Source organism: Lampetra fluviatilis, chromosome 51 (assembly GCF_964198595.1).
Source record: "Lampetra fluviatilis chromosome 51, kcLamFluv1.1, whole genome shotgun sequence".
In the NCBI taxonomy this organism is placed as follows: Eukaryota; Metazoa; Chordata; class Hyperoartia; order Petromyzontiformes; family Petromyzontidae; genus Lampetra; species Lampetra fluviatilis.
The window spans coordinates 4456843-4473599 of record NC_136325.1 but is presented as its reverse complement, the minus strand read 5'-3'; the positions used below and the strand labels follow the sequence as shown (position 1 = coordinate 4473599).

At 47.0% G+C, this 16757-nt stretch overlaps 1 protein-coding gene across 1 annotated transcript in view; it reads left to right on the top strand.

Moving 5' to 3' along the window:
• Positions 1–969: 969 nt before the first annotated feature.
• LOC144948878 (SLIT and NTRK-like protein 2) overlaps positions 970–16757 on the top strand; it is a 32093-nt gene continuing 16305 nt past the window's right edge. Inside the window, exons 1-2 of the mRNA XM_078878585.1 lie at positions 970–1055; positions 2904–3002. The gene's annotated coding sequence lies outside the window, so the exon portion shown is untranslated. The remainder of the gene's footprint in view (positions 1056–2903; positions 3003–16757) is intronic.

Here is a 16757-nt window from a genome sequence, read left to right as displayed (position 1 = left end):
TTCCTAAATCAATCTATGCAAATATTGATCTTCTGCCGCAAGCTGCATGCGATTTTAACTTCGTATTTAATGTCCTTGAGATACATAGGGGGGGGGGGGTCCCCCTCCGTATTGTTCCTGTAGATAGTTTGATGGTATGATGATGGTTTTATTCCGTGAGCTTGTTGGGGTTTTTTGCGGTGCGGTGTGACGCAGGGACGTTCATCCGAGGCGAGATCCGTGCAGCCCACAAGCAGCACACACACACACAGCGGCTCACTCACAACGCAACGCAGCTCCGGTGCAGTTGCTACAGAGAAGAAAGGTGGGGAGTGGGGGGGGAGAGAGATTGTATTCCACACAACCGAAAATAGGGGCAATCTACATACAACAGCAAACAACCTGCAACAGCAGCAGCGAGAATAAAGGACACAGTAGCATCAGCAGTTGAATGATGCGATAAATGTGTGCAGTTATTCGACAGCAGTATGATTACCGTCATCATGAGTGGCTTATAGGGCGTACTTCGAATTCGATTTTTGTTGTTGTTGCGATGTGGTGGTCGTGCGATTAGCGAGCGATGTTGGGTTCGAAAGCGCTCGCAGTCTGAAGCGCAGGACGAATATTTTTTTTTCTTCTTCATATATAGTCCTGGGTGCGTGGAATATTCGGAGCGGGCATAAGTAGGATTATTTTCAATTATCTTACTCGCATGGCTTATGCAATGCAGCACAATGTCATGCCATTAGTTGTTTGCTCGTGCTTATTCCAAAAACATTCGCAATCGTAGATATTTACATAAATAATTGCCGTTCAATATTTAGGCTCTACTTAATTATCGACCTCAAAAATAGGTGACTTTTTTTTACCCCTTCGATGCATAATATATACGTATATAAACCAAGCCATTAACGTAAAGTTATTTTTTTTGTAATCTTCGGAAGTCTTTACTGACGGGAGCGCGCAGCACTTGACGGGATGTACTGAGACGATCGCAACGCTTTGGTGTCTCTCGAAGCCCGTGGCAACTTTGACGACGGAGCCATCCGCTCACCCCCCTATACCACCGAGCACCGGTAAGTGCAGAGCGCATCTAACTCGACGCAGAGCGCGTGCAATTAACGCCTGCTCACGGCCGACGGATAGCTTGCAAACGAAATGTGGTTAGTTGTTGTTGTTTTTTTTCAAACGGACAGCCTAACGTGCGGTACAGCAAATAGGTCAACATTTGAAGTGGGTGGAGGAAATGAGGTTTGGGAACGTTCAGATATGTAAGGTTCTTTCTGGATTGGGGAATACAAAACAAACAAATATTCTTGCAAAGGTAAGATGCTATAATGGACTCTTCATCGTCAACAGCAGCCACGATCAATCCACTGCTGGATAGACGCGTCGCCATACCTTCGATGTTTTGACCCTCCCCATGGTAGCTAACAAAGCGCAGACAAAATGCGTAACGGGAACAGGCGACAGAAAGGGACTTCCCTCTGACGGGAGACGGAGCGATGAGATCAGCTCGAGTGCGCAGGCACGAACGTGGATTAATGCATTTGTGTTGAGCGATGGCGGCGGCTTGGGGAAGCCTTCATCTAGCAGCGGATTCAGCGTGGACTATGGTAATGATAGAGTCCGTACTCTCAGGCTCGTGTGGGGATCTCACAGCAGCTCTAGAATCCCACATTCTTCTCCCCCATCCTCCGTGCGTATCTCTACCACGCGCCCCGTACGCCATCGCATGGAGACGAGTGGCAGCGCTAAGAAGAGCACACACGTCGTGCGCGCCCGCATTACAAGCCACTGAAATAATTGCCAAATTAAAAGGGGGCCCGCTTAACGTGTGGCGAGGTGGCAGTTGAGGTATAGGGTGGCCAATCTAATTTGTGATCTTCGTCCATGTCAGTCGCTTCACAAAGACAATTGACTTTAATGTTGCCGCCGCTGCTGATGACGACGATGATCGGTGAACGGTGTATTATAGAACAGCACGTAATTGTTGTTCATTACACTTCAGACATTCTCGAGTCGGGTTTCCCCATCTCGTGTCGCGACATCCCTTCGGATAAGGAAGAGGCAAGGCAGGGAGAAAGAAAGGGTTGGTGGGTGGGTGGGTGTTTGGTTGTGGGGAGGGTTGGAGGCAACGGGGAGAGAGAGAGGGGAGAGAACGGAGAGAGGGAGAGAGAGAGAGAGAGCCAACAGTTACCATAATACGTATTCAGCTCACGTTCATACTCGATTCACAAACTAAGCTGAGTGGGCCAGGCATCGCGACTCGGCCGACAGTAACGCCTTTCTCTCGTAGTGCGCTTGGGCAACGCTCACAATGGACGCTCATTTAAACTCTCTCTCCCGCGTTTGTTGTAATAGAATTTGCGATGTCCTAGGTCCGCGAATCTGCATAGCGATGCGAGTGTTGTAGACTCTGTTCTCACTGTGATTTTTTTTTACGTGTGTACCGATAGACGGTACGTATGTTTGCGGTCTGTATTCATTACGTATTGTAATATAAGTGTAAAGGAATAACATATTTACAACAAAAAATCCTGAACTTGATTTTTTTTAAGCATCAATTCCTACTTAAATTTGCGCTTTAAGCTTAATTTTTTTGTTCTCCACGCTCTCTTTCCGCAAGTGTTAGAAAACGAATCTTGGTTGGCGGGGCTGGCTATCCCTTACATGGAATACCGTTAGCGGACAATCGCGCGCTGCTTGTGTAGAGCAGTCCTCCTGCGCGCACGGCGGTGCCGGGCTTGCTCTCCGCACGACACTTATCCGCGATTCAAGCTCGGCACTTCTCCAGGGCCTCTTCCGAAGAACAATACCCTCCGTCTTTGGGTTGTTGTTTTTTTTCATCATCCGTGACGAAGAACGGACTTCGTCGTCGTCGTCGTCTTCGTCGCTCTGAGATTTTTGTTTTTAATTCAAAGGACGGGAAAAAAAATTCGCGCAGCCCTCGTCCCGCACCAAACAAAAAAGGAGCAACGTTCGGCAATGCTGCTGGGAGCTTCCAGCACTTAACAAACGAGGTGTGTACGATTGCATCTCAGCGCACCAGCTCGTGCAACAGTATTGAAACACTCGCCGTTTACCTGTGCTCGTGTTTGTATCTGGACATGCGGTGTAGTCGTAGTCGCGTCTGTGTGTGCGCCTGTGTGTGTGTGTATCCGCTTGTGTCTGTCCATGTAGGTTTGTGTGTCGTGTCAGCACTGTTATTCGGAAACTCGAGTTTCGCTTAAGTTGCTATAGCGATGCCTGCGACAATGGCATTGGACTGACCGCGACGTTTTAATTCCATCGTGATCATAATCATCGGCAACATCAACGATAACAGGATTAATATTGTCATCATCAGCAGTAGCCAATGCAGCAACACTATCAGCAGCAGCAGCAGCGCCAGCGTTAATGTTATCAGCACAGCAACAGCAGCACTATCAGCAGCATTAGCAGCACTAATAGTATCACAATTAGCAACAACATCAGTGGCAGCACTAATAATGTCAATGTAATTAACAGCAGTACTTTCATCATCAACACCATGGGCCGATTGCAATCTGAACCTCGCTTAAGCACCGCCTCGGTCAAGTCGGGACTCAAATGACCACGGCAGTCAGTGGTAAAGTCGCCATCGACAGCGGGGAGACAAACACGGCTGGGCGTGAGTTGGTTATGCATGACCCACGCCATCATCTTCATGCTCCGGTCGAGACGACCTCAGTGGGCACTCGCTAACAAGCGTTGTAGCGGATGGAGGGCGAGGGGAGCCGTTACGTTGTCGCGTTCTCACGAGCTCATCTCCTAATATTCATCTCGACTCGTCGCTTATTGTGAATATAAGTGCGCGGATTTCCCACCGTGCCTCGGCTATACAGCCAAGCCACGCATCACCACCACCACCACCAAGAACATCAGCAACAGCAGCTGGTGCCATGATCAATTCACCGCTGGATAGAGGCCTCTCAAAGCCCGTCGCCACCGCCGTTATTGCCGTTATTGATTTGACTTTTGTTGCGTGTGACGCAAACGATCGCACGAGAGGACAATTGTCTCAGCTCCATCTCTCCGCGGCTGCATTTCCTTCGGGGGAGTGGGAATAACAACAGAACATCAGTAGAGTACTCATCACACAGCAGCGCGAGACAGAGACGAACATCTCCCCCTGTTCAGTCGTACTGTGGGCTTGTTTGGGGGCTGGTGGTTAGCGAGCACCTATTAAAGGCTGGCACAGCACAAGATCACAGACTCGTGGTGGTGCAAAGAAGCGCTCATGCCATGCAAACCACATTCGCCTCCCCTTTTGTCGCGAAGTCGTATTACAGGATACAAGATCAAATTAGCACTCGTCACCGACGATGTCCAAGCATCTTAGAATCGAATCCAGGTGGCTGGGATCATTGCGCAGTATGTGAATCATGCCCCCGCATAGCCTTTAACTCACTGTTAGCGAGCACCTATTTAGGCACGCAAGGTGCACTGGGGGGCGGTGGTGTGGTCAGAATCACGCCCGGCAGCCTTTGTCTCCCCAAAACCGATGTTTGCAACACCGCCCTCGGTATTCATTTAAGGCTGAGTTGATCTAGGAGCTGGCCCACGACCTCGTCAGATATCACTCGCTACTGATATCAGCCGTGGCCGGTAATTGAACTCAAGTTGTCACGCAAAGACAAAGATTCACCCCCACTCCTTGTAGCATTTCACAGACTGTTTGGCCAACACGCTATTGGCGAGCACCTATCAAGGCCTGCGCAATGCACGAGGGTTGTCATTTGGCCAGCGCTAGGGTCGATCGGTTTGTAGCGCAGGGCGCAAACCACTGCGCCACCGCTCCCCCATGCACGTAAGCTATGCGCATGCACAAGAGTAGAGCAGCAGCTACGAGATGGAGCCGTGCGTTGGGAGCCGAGGGCTGGCTTTGATTTTGTGCAAGCGCTCGAGTCTCGAATGCGCTTGGGAGCGATGTCATGTCACGTAACGGAACCGCTATCCTTAAAAAAAAAAACTAATCAATCAGTGGATTCCACCACACGACGGGCTATGATGCGTGTTAAAGATAAGGCTAGCAGTGTCTGTTGGTCGGTAATCATTAGAGGAAGTGTTCGTGGCTAATGACAATGGTATTGACGGGGTTAGCGTTAAGGATAGCGTAAAATATTCGAGTGGGGATGGGTGTTATTGGTAGGGTTAGTGTTAAGGATCGCGTAGTATTAAGGTTATAGGAAGGGGATTATGGTTCAGATTAATATTGTCAGGTAGTTTTAGAGATAGAGGTTAAGGATAGGGTTAGTGTGAAGAATAGTGCTATACTGGTAGGGGTTTGATGGTGATCATTGCTGAAGTTACGATGGTTAGAGTTATGGATATGGGCTACAATTAATGTCAGAGGTAGGTTCTATTAAGGAGAGTGTTAGGGAGTAGCAATTAAGTGAAAGGGGTGACGCGAGTGTTAATATCATGGCTTTTGTAGGGGTTGGCGTTAGGGTTGGACCAACCCAAACGTATATGAAGATTCACATTTCTTAAAAAAAAATTTGTATAGATTTCAAATCCTTTGAGAGTCACGGTTTTTTTTTCCTCTGGGGGAGTGAGTCATTTTTTGGTCCAGCCACTTTCTCAATGCTTTGACCGCATAGCAGGACCGCTCATTAAAACGACCAGCGTGGGTTTTTGTCATCATATCGTACAAAGGAGGGGGGGGGCATTCCTACGCTTGTCATTTTCACAAAAGCGTAGCACTGCAGGACCCTCGACACAAAACGGAGTCGATTTTTTTTTCTTTGGAAATTTACGGGAATCACGCGGGGAACTCTTGTTCGATGCCTTTCATTTTTGTGCATTCTCCTAATGTGCGCGGGGCCAGTGTGTGGTGGTTGCTCTGGCCATGAATATAGACTGACCTTGAAAAGGGCACTCACAAAACGACAGAGATGCCCAATAGTAAGCCTAAAACAGACGGCTGAGGGTTGTTTAGTGAGTGACTATGAAAGCTTGCACGGTGCATGCATGATAGGGTGGTGTGGACAAAACCGCACACCTGGGTGCCTTTGTTTCTCTCGTGTTGATGTTTAACGCACTGCGCCAGATAGTCATTTAAGCATTCGCCAACCCAGGTATGAGATTCCAATAACAGATCATATAATCACGACTGATGTTAGCTGTGGCCAGGTATCGAACCCCATGTAACAAGTGTGATAATCACTACACTACAGCTCCATACACGCACCTGAACCCTGTGCTGTGATGATCTACAGGTGAATTCACTACCACATGCCTCCCTTCAGCACCACCACAGTCCGCACCATGCAAAAAAAATGACCTGGACAGATACGGTGCTGAATAGCCATATGGGTCAGCTACAGCTTAGCTGGGACAGATGCACCCATGCGTTCAGCGAGGTCAAACAGCCACCTTCCACTGAATTCATCATTGCTCCTCGCCCAGTCGCGTGTTCACGCACGGAGTCTTTATCGCCGGCGTGATTGATTATGCCCGAACGAATTGCCATTCCTATTCACGTGCATCCGGGAGCAAAGCTGCTGTTGTTCTTTGTAGGTGCTGCTGCTGTTGCTCATGGTGGTAATAATGGTGATCATCATTATCATCGTCGTGGTGTTTTTTATTTTGTAATAGTATTTTTTTGTACAACAAGGCAGCGTTGCCCATCACAGTTTATCCCACGCTTTTAAATCTTTGCTATGAGTTGCATTGTCATCGTCGGCATCATCATCATCAACATCATTGTCGTTCTAATCCCCCGTCAATGGCGATAAATCATCGTCCCGTCCATAAAATGTCACCGTGCGGAATTCCAGAGCCGCTCTCATCGGCAGTAGCAGCAGCAGCAGCAATAGAAGCAAAGCTAAATAACTAAATAAGTGTTTGGATAAATAAATAAGAGCTTGCCAATTGTTTTTGTACATTATTGTACGTGACACATAAATTCCACAGTGTGAAGATAGAGTCTGTGTAAAAGGCTCCTGCAATTTATGTACGGTCGGCTTTGACGTTATTATTTTCTTTCCTCTCCCACCTAGCGATACATGCATGCATGCATACATAATCATGTATGTAAAACAGAAATAGAATCTTGACATCTCGTGTGAAGGATTATGCCAGGCAGGTTTTTATTTCGTTGTTAGACGGATGCTTGGTCCTCCTATTGCATAGTGCCTATTGCCATGCATGGATTACACTTTGCAGAAGATCGTATAACAGGAATATGAGCTTGTCCCAGGACGTTACATATGTTCACAGCACATGTATAATGCAGTATTTCATGCATGACCAATATTGCTTGGCTGCATTTTGGCCAAAGGCTGACGGAAACAAATAGCTCACCACGGCGAGATGACTTTTAAAATAATTATTTTTGTATGAACAGAGTCATTTGCGTTGTAGTGCGGACGTATGCATGCGTAGGTTTGCATTGAGAAATAATTACGGAATTAACAAGTCACTAACCGGTGATGAGCGGGGGGGGGGAGAAATGGACTTGTGATTTTTTTTCACTTGCACTAATGCACTACGTTGTCCACTTGTATGTAGGCTTAACGTCAAATGAAGTGTGTATGGGACGGAGAGGGGGGGAATAATATGATTTATGAGGGTTAAAGAGCGATTACTACAGAAGAGAGAATGCAAGTAATTATGTGTCACGTGGCACAATATTTATACATCGGCGTGTGCATGTTGTTGTTGTGTTTTTTTCTTTACTGTGATATTTTATGGCTTCATGCAACGTCCCACAAGCCACGCGAAGTCAAGTCCCGTTACGCGCCACTCGGCATGTATGAACGTTGAACTTCTTTCGCACCGTGCGTATAGCCAACCGTGCTCTTCGGAGGTGCGGGTGGGGGGCGCAGAACAACAAACTAAACGCACCAACAACAACAAGCAGCCGGCTCGCACGGCCGTCCATAAGCGTCGTTCTCTCTCTCTCTCGACGTAGCCGTGGGGACAAATTCCGCTGTGGGACATTTTTTTGTTTACTGAAAACTTTCGTGACTGCAGGAATTCATACTCTTGGTTCTTTCGGTAAAGTCACGTAGATAGAAAAAATATATATATTAAAAAAATATCAATAAAAAAAGCAAAAAAACACGACGTTTCGATAGCTTGTGTTGCGATCGAAACGTCGTGGTTTTTTGCTTTTATTTAAAATTTTAATGTATTTTTTCTATCTACGTTACTTTACCGAAAGAACCAAGGATATGGACATTGTTTTGCTTGTTATTCCGCACCGGTTTTTTTTTATTGTTTTGTTGAGGTGTTAGAACCTCCTACGGTAATGCAACGTACGGGAAATGGAGGAGGGTGGAGGGCGCATCTAATGGGAGTCAATTGATATTAAGGATGGCGTTAGCTGCTAGCTCCCCAGCCCCGCTGTTTGCAGGCTTTGACACAGCGTGAGCGTTGGAGAGAGGGCTGTGATGGTGGGAGGCGGGCTGGTGGGAGGCGGTGTGCTGCGGGAGGATGCCGTGGTGACTTAAATTCTAAAGCGGAGCTAAGGAAGTGTGGCCTCGCATTACTAAAGAATGGTGGTGGTGGGGGTTGAGGATATTGGGTGTGTGCTGTGGGGTGGGCGGCCTTGGAGACAAGAGAGTGACACGGGTGTTTGTTGATACGAACTCTTTCCGACGTGCGGAGATGGCGCCTGGCTTATTCATTGTCGAGAAACGCGTGGGTTCTTTTTGTTTCAATCGCTTGCGAAGAACACTTACCTGATGGGCGCATCCCTTGTGCGCCCGTGGCTGCATGCCAGAGCGTACAGGCAGCTCGGCATCGGTGGGGGAGGGTGGAGGGGGTGTTCTCACGGAGCGTGCTGCGTCTGTGACACCCGGGGTGCGTAGTCAACATTATCCGTTTAATTTGACAAAGAGTGGGATGTGTGACTCAGCGGTGTGACGGTTAGCACGCTGAACTTGCAATTCGGTGGTCGCTGGATTGATTCGATCTCCCGATTGTGGCGGTTGAAACAAAAGGGGGCAAGTTTCTGAAATATATCTCGCCTGCCTCTGTCCACCCGGCAGTTGCGACGGGCACAACACAGTTAGTAGATCGGTGGGGTTGCGTGTGGTGAGGTTATGTGGCCAGCGTGGGAGAGTTCGGCCCAAAATCTCCTCTAAGAGTGGCTCTGTAACCCTTCTGCTGGCAGTGGAGTGGTGAGAAAGGCATTGCAGAGCTACGCATTAACCTTTTTTTTCCAATCAAAAGCGTTTCTTCGTAACGGCATTCCCAAAGCACCGTGGCGCATGCGTGCACGCGCGCGCACACACACACACACGTGCAGCGCGTTGCACGCGCGCGCACACACACACACGTGCAGCGCGTTGCACGCGCGCGCACACACACACACGTGCAGCGCGTTGCACGCGCGCGCACACACACACACGTGCAGCGCGTTGCACGCGCGCGCGCACACACACACGTGCAGCGCGTTGCACGCGCGCGCACACACACACACGTGCAGCGCGTTGCACGCGCGCGCACACACAAACACGTGCAGCGCGTTGCACGCGCGCGCACACACACACACGTGCAGCGCGTTGCACGCGCGTCGCGATGAGTGACACTCTTTAGGGAGGACGACTTTTTGTGAGGTTGGCTTCGGCGACTGTCTTCTGCCTGATTCACATCCCCCCGAAGCGTCTGCTTCGCGCGGACAGTCCGAAGATGTCGCGCGTTGTCGACCTCCCGATGCCGTGTGTGTCGCAGGGGATTAATTGTCCATGCTTCACCACGCAGGGTTGAAGACTCATTTCTTGAGAATTGCTTTTTGGGTTTAGATTGTTGTCATTCCCCCGCACCTCCGATTAGCACGGTTGGCTACGTACGGTGCAAAAGAAGTTCAACGTACATACAGGGTCAGCGCAAGGTCTGGTGCTGCCCTCTGTCGGCAACAACGCCTATTACAACTGTCTTTAGGGCGAAATTGCCATCCGTGTATTCTGATAAGAAGGCTCAAAGCTTGCTGAGATCGGATGAAATCAGGCGCACACCGGATGATTTGGTTAAGGGCCACTATTAACTCCTTGCTAAGGGTCCCTACAACTCCTTATTGAAACCAACGGTTGGTTTTGCTATGGGTATACTTGACCATACTATAGGTAATTATAATGTACACCATTAGCTAGGGGTTAGGAAGAATGGATGAGTGTCCTTCTATGCAGTTTTTTTTACATATAGAAATCACTTCGAGTTTTGCTATCAATAAATATTGACAGTGATCATCGTGCTAATATATAATGCCCACTGACTGTGTAATGACAGGCAAATAAACGTTACGTCTGTACAAAATGCAACGACGTATTGTTTTAAATAGAGTTCATGTAATAACGTACGTACGTAGACACACCGCGCTAATTGGAGATGTGGGGAAAGGACAACAAACTAAACACACCCTGAAAAACAATTTTCACCAAATCATTACGAATGCCCTTGACCTCTTCATAACTTGGAAGCTAAGCAAAGTTGAGCCTGGAAGAAAACAAATATTGTTTGGGCAAACGCCGCGCACATCAGGTCTGTGTGGTGGCCATGATGGGGGGCAGCGCAGCATACACCAATGGTTGTACTCTACTCCTATGCGACACCTTCACAAACCCAGGACTAACCTGCAGCGTGGCTTTCAACCATGCACGGTACGAGACGGGAACGGGAGGTGGTGTGGGGGGGGGTCTCACATCCAGGAGTGTACAGTATTTGTCTAACAGCTGCACACGTGTTGTATCGAACATTCAGCAAGCATGTACGATACATGCGCAGGGAGACAAGAACAACAACACGCACGCACGCACTCACGCAAAACGTCCCATCCAGTGAGCGCGGTGGCTGGGTAACGGCGACCCGCGAGTGTTTTTGTTGCTTGCGTGGGAAGGCGCGCGGAGTAGGAGGGACCTCAGCGTTGTTTTTGTTGTGTGTGTGTGCTGGTGTCGGCGCAGGGACGGGCGCGCGTGGGAACGAGCGAGATGCGGGGCGGCGTTCTATTGAGGGGGCCGAGCGGCAACATTAATACAAATGAGAGTGCGTCTGTACGGGCGTTGCGGTGTGTGTGTGCGCGCGTCTGTGTGTGTGTGCGCGCGTGTGTTGGTGGAGCGGTGGCGCAGCGGTTAGCGCTGTGCCGCGCTACGAACCCCGGCGACCCGTTTTCGATTCCCGCTCACGGTCCAACACCAGTGACGATTATCTGAACCGGTCGTTTGGTTTTCTCTAGGTCGACTCAGTCTCAAATGAGTACCTGGTGCGGTGTGTAAAATATCGCCACTGGGGAGACAAAGGCGGCCGGGCATGGTGTTGGCCACCCACCCCCTCGTGTACCGTGCCTTCATAGGTGCTCGCTAACAGCACTTGCCCCTACAGTTTGTTGGAGCTATACGGGGATCTTTGTCTTTGTGTGTCGGGGAAGGGAGTTGGGAGCGGTTGAGATGCGGAGGGAGAGAGAGAGAGATGAGAGACAGACGCATGAAGACGCAGAAGAACAGAGACGGATGCGAACATGCAGAGAGAAATCGTCGTATGCATTGGGTTTAAAACAAGTAAACCCGTAAAAACAAAGTTTTTCACTAAAAATCCTTTATATGCGTGGCGGCTAGAGTCTTCTCGTCCTCTGGCTTGAGATGGCTGCCACCTATGGGTCAGATGATTGTCTGCCAGTATTAAGCAATTGGTAATTAAATATTTAATTTGTTTTCCCTAAACAATGTAAAATTTTGGGAATTTTTTTTCACGAACATTAATTGTCTCGCACAACGAGTCTGTGTGGAAAATATCAGCTCGATTGGATCACGGGAAGTGGGTTAAAAAACGACCGAAAGATTTGCACGGTCGTAAGCAAGCAAGCACGCAAGCACGCAAGCAAGCAAGCGAACTTAATATAAAGGATTAAAAAAAAAGAGGCAGCGACTGAGACAAGGGTGGAAAGAGTGTGCACGGAACACAGAGATAGCGGGGGAAGATTTAGAGATGTAGTGAAATAGGCTGGGAGAGGGAGTTTGGGAATAAGGTAGGGGAGATAAGCAAGCACCGGGCAGTTATAGTAGGCTGATTAAAATGCAGCATGCGATTTGCATACAATGAGCGATTACACTTCAAATATTTAAATTACCATCTCTCCTTTTCTCACAATTTGAATCTCATCATTCATGGTCAGCCCTCGCTTTCAGAGCCTGAAACCTGCACCGAATGTGTTTGCATCTGTAATGTTGTTTCATAACCGTCCGGGCGGACTTCCGTGATGTTAACGGTGAGCGCACTGGAGGTCATAGGTTAGATGGCCCGCTAGGGGGCGCGTGGGGGGGGGGGCTCGACAGCACCTGTAGTGACCCTTTCCGCTAGCAGTGGCATGAACCGGTCATTTCAGGGCTGCACCTTTAACTTCACCAGAGTGATTTAAAGCTTTCGTGACGTAGAAGGGAAATAATTAAATGATACAAATTAAACATAATAAAATAATTTTCACGACGTTTCGGCCACAACGCAAGCACCCGTCCTCAGGTGAAGAACTTCTTCTTCACCTGAGGACGGGTGCTTGCGTTGTGGCCGAAACATCGTGAGAATTATTTAATTATGTTTTATTTTATTTATTTTACTATTTCCCTTCTACGTGACTTTACCGAAAGAACCAATAAGATTTACCAGAGTGCTCATATTTTTTTTAAAGAAATCTAAAGTATAACTATTTATATAATTCGGTCCATTTTGTCTCAAATTACATATTTTCAAGGTTGCTATTTTTGTGCTTGTATGTTATACATTTTATTCATAATAAACGCAGACCAAGATCAGTTAGAAATGTTAGTAAGAACGACCAAGCATGGTAATTGCATGTATGTATGTTGAACTTCTCCATAATAGAGGTTTTTGGGTTAGATCGCGTAAATATCTAAATGTGTCGTTAAAACCCGCCACAACCCGACACAGCCAACTCATGAGGGTCGTCACGTAAACAGAACGTGCCAATTCGTCACTAGTACAGCACACCGGTGTGTTGGAAAGCCAAGCCACAGCATTTACAAACTGAGTACGACGTTTCGCCAGTAATTACAACTTGCTTCATCAGGCAACAGCCAGATTTGTGGAGAAGTCCACCTGTTCCGTTTTTTATATAGAGGCGTAGACCACACTTCTGCGCTCTAGCGCAAAGTAGGGGGGGGGGGGTTAATGAGGCAACGTACATTATGCATGCGCATTATGCGAGCCCTTTGATCTTGTCCTTCCTGTCCATTGTGTGTATTAAAAAACCCGTACCAACGGTAATCCGTTATTTTTTAAAGACATTTTAAGTAAACAATTCGGTCAATTTTTTTTATTACATATTTAATGTGTTGCATTGTTGTTGTTGTAAGTTATCGTAAATACATTTTTTAAAAGACATTTCAAGTATATAATCAGGTACATTTATTTATTAATTTAATCTTTTTTAGGTTGAATTTTTTTCGTTGTTGTAAATTATCATGAATCATATGTTCTGAAGACATTTAAAATATAATCAGGTCCATTCTGTCTTAAATATTTTTTATGTTGGATTTTTTTTTAAGTTATAAATAATCATCATAAGCATGATCTTCTTGACCACCACTGCCAGAATGGAAATCTATCTGTATTAAACACTAACATTGCAAATTGACAAACACCTCGTAGTAGTGTTTATATTCACAGAGATTATTAGTCAGCCCTCTTACTTACGAAATGCCTTTGCAGCACCAATGTTAAATTCAAAATCATTTGACCCAGCAACTACCAGACTGTTAAGCTTAAGAGATTGGTCATTTATGTGGCCCTAATTATAAATCATTAAGACCAACACCTCTGTGCTTTTTCAAGCTGGACTGAAATTTGCATGAACAAAAACAACATTAAGTGATTAAATCAAAGTTATGTTTTCAAGAGATTGCGCAATACAGTAGAACCCCTCCGATTAACGCCGGTGATTGGTTCAACGAAACTGGTCGTTATGCGAATATAGGGAATATATTTTAACGGCTTAATTCCTTCCGATAACATTGAATGTTACCCTTTGTCATATTTTAACAATAGATACTAATACATATTCTTGGTTCTTTCGGCAAAGTCACGTAGAAGGGAAATAATATATTTTTATTATTTTATTATTTCCCTTCTATGTGACTTTACCGAAAGAACCATGAATATGAATCCCTGCAGTCACGAAAGCTTTAAATCAAAAGATACTCATGCATTAAGATACTAACAACGTTATAAACACATACTATAAAAAGAAACATGGTTAATCAATGTATTCATGAATATTTACTTACAGTACCTACGGCAGGCCGTCGTTAACTGGGCAATGGTCGGTAAGCGAACACATTGGGCTCTATGGAGGCCTGTCGATAAGCGATTAGTCGTTATACACTACACTATACACTACACTATGACACACTACTATACACTACATTATTGTACACCATACACTACACTATACACGACTATACACTATACACTACACTACCATACCATACACCACTATACACTACAATACTATACACTACACTATACACTACACTATAACACACTACTATACACTACATTATTGTACACCATACACTACACTATACACGACTATACACTACACTATACACTACCATACCATACACCACACCACTATACACTACAATACTATACACTACACTATACACTACACTATAACACACTACTATACACTACATTATTGTACACCATACACTACACTATACACGACTATACACTACACTATGCACTACCATACCATACACCACACCACTATACACTACAATACTATACACTACACTATGCACTACACTATGACACACTACTATACACTACAGTATTGTACACCATACACTACACTATACACGACTATACACTACACTATACACTACCATACCATACACCACACCACTATACACTACAATACTATACACTACACTATACACTACACTATGACACACTACTATACACTACATTATTGTACACCATACACTACACTATACACGACTATACACTACACTATACACTACCATACCATACACCACACCACTATACACTACAATACTATACACTACACTATGCACTACACTACACTATGACACACTAATATACACTACATTATTGTACACCATACACTACACTATACACGACAATACACTACACTATACACTACACTACCATACACTACAATACTATACACTACACTACTATACTATACACTACACTGCTATACACTACACTACAAAACGCTACACGACTATACACTACATTATACACTACACATTGGGCTCTATGCAGCCCCGACGTTTAGCGATTAGTCGTTAACAGGGGTGGTCGTTGAGACGGAGGGGGGGGGGGGTTCAATTTTGTGATAACAATCGGCGATGGTATAGCTCGGACGAACGGTGTGTGGGTGGGTGGCGGGTGGTGATGTCTCCCCGCCTGATATATAAATCACAGACAGCCCTCGGGGGCCACCGAGGCCTCCGTGCCATCTTTTCAAATGCAATTTTCCAGGAACGTAACGATGGGTGGGGTGGTGGTGGTGGGGGGGACAATGCAAAGTGCCCCAATATCGGTTTGACTGCGGTGTCGTCCATCGCTAGCCTCGTGTCGTTGCGAGGCGGCGGTGGTGGAGCGGTGGCGGAGCGGTTAGCGCGCCACGCTATGAGTCAGACGACCCGAGTTTAATTTAAGCTCGCGGATCAACACCAGTGACGATTATTTCAAGCGGTCCTGGGGCCTCTCCCCCTAGGTCGACTCAGCCTCAAATGAGTACCTGGTGCGGTGTAACAAAACAAAAAAGCATCGCCACGGGGAGACAAAGGCGGTCGGGCGTAGTGTTGTCCACCAACCCCCTCGTGTACCGTGCCGGCCTTCATAGGTGCGATTCGCTAACAGCACTTTCCCCAACAATCTGTCGAGGCTAAACGGGGGGGGGATCTGCGTCCTTCCTTTGGCAGGGGCGGCGCCGTTTCATCGCCCTTTTACATTTTGACTTACGACTCTCTTCCACGTGCGTCGCCGTCCATGCACGCGCGCGCGCACGCACGCGCACGCACGCGCACGGCGGCGTGACTCGTGAACGGTGACTCACGCCGCAAAGCCGTCTTGGCTCGGCTACTCGCACTACCACCACCACCACCACCGACAACAACATCGGCAGATCCTCTTCGCGACACATTTCCCGCACGAGACACAGCGCCCCTGTAAGTGGTTGTAAGTCATTAACACACGGGCTCTGTGCGCTGATTGCCGATGACCCACGATGATTGTGCTTTCGCGTTTTTTTGCCCGACCTCATACAAAGCGAGCGGTGTATCAATTCGTGTGTGTTTACGGCGCACGATTGTGTAGTCGCTCCATTTAAAAAAAAATTCGCAAATAGGATTAAGCAGCAGCTCGTTCGTCACCTATCACCAGGAAGGGAACAAACAAAAACGGTGCCGCGGGATGCAGGTAATTGCCTCTTTGTAGGCTAATAATAAACATGCATTCAAATTGCCCCCAAAAAGACCACGGGATTTTCTCTCTCTCTCTCTATTATTTTCAGCATAACCATTACAAACAGACTTGCGCGCGCACACACTCTGAGCTATCAGACGCAGACTGTCGTGATTTGCTCGGCTTCGAATTTGTTTCCACGGGGGGGGGTCCACAAGCTGAGACCATCCCTGCTCGAAGCAAAGAAGATGAGGCTCTGACCACGCTGTATTATCTGGGTGTGGAGAAATCCCTCTTTCAAAAGCTACTTTCCATGAATGATTTACTGAATATCACTGGATGCACCCCCCCCCCCTCTC